Source organism: Castor canadensis, chromosome 19 (assembly GCF_047511655.1).
Source record: "Castor canadensis chromosome 19, mCasCan1.hap1v2, whole genome shotgun sequence".
NCBI lineage: Eukaryota > Metazoa > Chordata > Mammalia > Rodentia > Castoridae > Castor > Castor canadensis.
The window spans coordinates 24569450-24573890 of NC_133404.1; the positions used below are offsets into that span (position 1 = coordinate 24569450).

General features: G+C 37.8%; 1 pseudogene; it reads right to left on the bottom strand.

The window, feature by feature from the left end:
• Positions 1–3341: 3341 nt before the first annotated feature.
• Positions 3342–4060, bottom strand: LOC141419260 (pleckstrin homology domain-containing family F member 2-like; annotated as a pseudogene).
• Positions 4061–4441: the final 381 nt, after the last annotated feature.

Here is a 4441-nt window from a genome sequence, read left to right on the forward strand (position 1 = left end):
CCAAAGCTGTGCTATTGTGGTGCTGATAGTTTCATCCATTCCCAGGTCATTCTCAGATCTGTCCTGCTCGAATTTCAGCCACACACTGCCTATTTTGGGAAGTACCTAGGTCAGATGAATATTGAATACTCAGGTGCTTCTGGGAAGACAGCTCCCCTGGCTGAGAACGGACAGACAGTTTTGTGTGGGATTGTGCAACCTTAGCCTGTGGAAGATGGCAGTGACCCCTACAGATAGCTGCCATAGCATGTACTACTTACACGTTCTTTATCACTACGACCCTGTGGAATAGGTGTGAAGGAGATGGGTTCGCATAAGCTCCACTTAGTGTGCTGATACCAGCCCCCTCCCAACAGTTCTGCAGAGGCTCTAATGCAGGAGGTAGGGAAAGTAGCAACAGGGTAGGTTGGTTGCTTTGAACAATTTTTATATATCACAACATGTGAGATTTCTAAAGCGGTTACTTTATTTCTTTATCAGGCTACAAACATCTCCATTTATGAAAGATTGGTCACAGGCATTTTTCAGTTTGTTGATTGGTGTTTATTTTTGGTGGTACTGCAGTTTGAACTCAGGGCTTTCTGCTTCCTAAGCTTCACTCTATCCCTTGAGGCATACCTCCAGCTGTACATTTTCAACTCTGATATCATGTTTACTTGCATGTTCTTGCACCTTTTGGTCATACATTCATGCCTGCACTTTCAATGAGGGAGGTAGTTAATTCCATCTTTCTGACAGGCTTTACATGGAATGCCATTCAATTGTTAACCTATCCTGAAATGTGGACATGCCATCTGATGTAGTCCCTAAATCTAGGACTGCCTTATACTCTACTGCACAAGGAATGCCTTAGCCTGGGAATCCCAGCCAAGTCAAGCTTTGCTGGGTGGGAATCCTATGACCTCTGAGACTCATGTGGTACTAGGCTGGAATTCCTTGATCAATAAGGCTGCTGAAAGGATAGCACAGTCCCAAATCCTGTGGCCTGCCTGATACTGGTTGCCTTCTACCACCCAAGGCCACTGTTCCTATCTGCAGGGAAGCAGATTATAGATCACGGTTAACTGGAAGGGACTATGGACTCCAGTCCACGGTGACTGGCCTGGAGTTGGGTATCATGGGATTGTGCCCAAAGTGCTGGGATTTACCATTCTGGGCCCAGATTTAAAGATAACTAGAAAGTTCTTTTCCTAAGCAAATGGCATCTCTCTCTGTACTGTGCTTTATGGTCTTGAGGGATAATGTAAAACTTCTCTTCCTATCCACTTCAGCCTTCTTGTTATGAGGAGGTCCTGTGACCTTTAAGCTCATTGTCATAGTCTTATGAAGATATTGTCTTGCACAGGCAGTTGTACAAATTGATGTTTTTGCAGAGATGATCACTAGAATGTCCTAGGCTTCCATTTTGCTTTGCCCTATAATTCACCATTTTTGTATGTTAATTTTTATAGTTATTTATTGGCAGTAATAATGTTGGAAGTAAGTGCCTTGTGTTTTTCAGGTGGGCCCTTTACCACTTGAGCTGTCTTCTCAGCCCTTTCATTCACCCATTTTTAATTATGATATTTTTCTTTTTGATTCATAGGAATTTCCTATATATTCTGCATAATAGATCTTAATCTATGATCTTTTAAAAATATGTTCTCTTAATCTTCATGTTTATTTTCATTTTTTGATAGTGTAGTTTGAGTTTCTTTATTGTTTATCAATTTATATATTTATTTACATATTGGGGATTGAGTCCAAAGACTTGTGTATAATAGACAAGTTGTATACCACTCAGCTAAATCCACATCCCTTGTTTTTGAGACAGAACCTCCCTATGTAGTTCAGACTGACCTTGAATTGGCTATCCAGCCCAGGCTGATCTCAATCTCAGACCTTCCTTAATCTGCTTCCCAAGTTCTGCAACTACTGGGGTAAGTCATCATGCACACAACTGATAGTATTTTTTAAATCACAAAATTTCTTCATTCTAATGAAATTCAGTATCATTTTTACTGGCATCAATTGCACTTTTGGTGTTATATAGAAACCATTATTTCAGTGAAGATCATGAAAATTTATTTATGTTTTCTCTTTATAAGTTTTATGGTTCTTGATCTTATGTTTAGGTGTATGATCTGTGTTGAGCCCATTTATATGGCTTCAGTGAGAATTCCAAATTATATACATGTGTATATCCACTTTTCCTAGCAACATAATTTGAAAAATATTGTTCACATTGAGTTGGTTTGAAAACATTGCAAAAATCACCTGATCATAATTTTAAGGATGATGTCTTAGACATTGAACTTTACTCAGTGGTTTCTGTGTGTAGCTTTATGTTGATGTAACAATATCATTTTTGATGCTTTTATTAATATGTATAATTGTACAAAGTGTTTTCCCCATGGTATTTCACATGTGCCTACATTGTATCCTGATAATGTAAACACTCTCTCCATTGCCCTGTCTTTTCTCCATCTCTCTGTCTTCTGGTTTTCAATAGCTTTTATGGGGTCTCCTTATGCCTCTCCATGCAGACACACTGTATTTTGCTGTTATTCACACCCATCATACTCTTATTCTCTCCCACCTCCCCTTCATTCTTTGCAGAACAGTCTCTTAATTATAATCCTGTCACGTGTGTGTATGACTATTTTATGAAAAATATTTATTCTTATAAAATAAAGAAACTTCTAAATTTAGTTATTTATAGCTGTGAGATAAGAAGTATTCCTAATTATATGCATTTATAAACACTCATTTTATTACCTTAAAGACACCAGTGTATTTTTTAAAAATAAATCAAAAAGTGAGAAGGTAGGGGCTTATATTTCATGTAACAGTGGTATTACCACAAGTTACCACTTGGTATACAAGAAAAAAGTCTAACAGTGTTTCCAAACCATGTTTTGCCAGCCATTACATAGAATGGTTAGAAAAAGAGCTAACAATATTATTAATTAATAACATTATATGCTTGTTTCCACCATTCTATTCTCAAGTTTTTCCATATAACAGAAAAAAAACCAATGTAGTACATGATATGTTAAATAAATATGTTTTCTCAACTTTCCAAGAAAATAATCTAGAAATAAACAGAAATAAGAAACCAAAAATTTATCTCATCTATTTGTAACAGTCTCTCCCAGTAACAGTACAGAGCAAGGGCAGAAGGCAGGACTGGGGAGCATGGGAGACCTTCTTTCTATAATATTATATTGATGGAAATTGGTAAAAATTTTCTCAGGCAAATCCATCGCTAGAACAAAACTGACAGAGTTCAGAATTTTACATTCCTCCCAAAGCTGATTTCTCTGATATTCACGTCTGATTAAATATTTCAAAATATGTCCTTAGTCACTATTATCATCATCATGAGATACATCAGTTAAAGAAGATTCCAATGGCTGAATGCAAGAGTCTGATCTAATAGGCTTTGCCATATCTCCCGTGGAAAGAAGATCGTAGCAGAAGTAACACATTCACACATGCTTAGAAGACTGGATGGGAAGAAGAAAGCTCTTTCACAGCAGGGCCCACAAACAACAAAAACTACATTTTTAGCAATGGTGACAATAATGAATTTGCTTTCTGACAGCACATAAATACATTCAACCTCAGAGTCAGGAAGCCAGACAGCAGTATGGTCATTACTAGGTGACTTCCCACTTTGGGAGAGTAAATCAGTAACACATTTATTTATGAAATTCATCCATACTGACTTGTCAGTGGCAGTGACAACATACATCGCAAATGACTTGGTGTCTTAATAAGCCATCTGTTCCTTAATTCTCCTTCATTTTTTGATGGAATCCATAGTGACATTTCCAGGAGAATAATATATCGTTTGTTGTATTTCTTCCTCTGGATGACAGTATTGCCATATACAAGAAGGCCATTAAATACGAAAAACTGCTTTGCTTTAGGCTTCTTTCTGCACAGCTTAGTCAATACTCCTTCTCCGAAAAGAACTCGTCCAGGTATGGTTAAGGGTTAACCAGCTGCTTCAAAAGTTTTCCATTCTACTTATAAGTCTAGTATTTGCTTCATTGATTGCCAAAAGATCCACCATCTTTGGCTAATAGTCCAGCAGGGTGTAAGCAGTGGGTGGTTGGCCCATGCAATCACTTGCAGGTGACTCCCCAACCTAAGTTGAACCAGACAACAGCTTCCCAGGCTGGCTTTTCTCATGCATGCACACTGGCGCACACTCACCCAGACAACAGGTGGAAGGACACACATATCTGTATATATGTCTTGAGAGAGGAATCATGGGACCGTTGTCTTCTGTTCTTCTGAACCTGGTTTCACTTAAAATGCTGATCATCAGTTCCATCCATTTTATTGCAAATGTCCTAATTTCATTCTTCTTTAAGATAGAAAAATTCTCCACTGTACATGTGCATGATATTTTCTTTATCGATTCATCAGTTGAAATGCACCTAGTCTTATT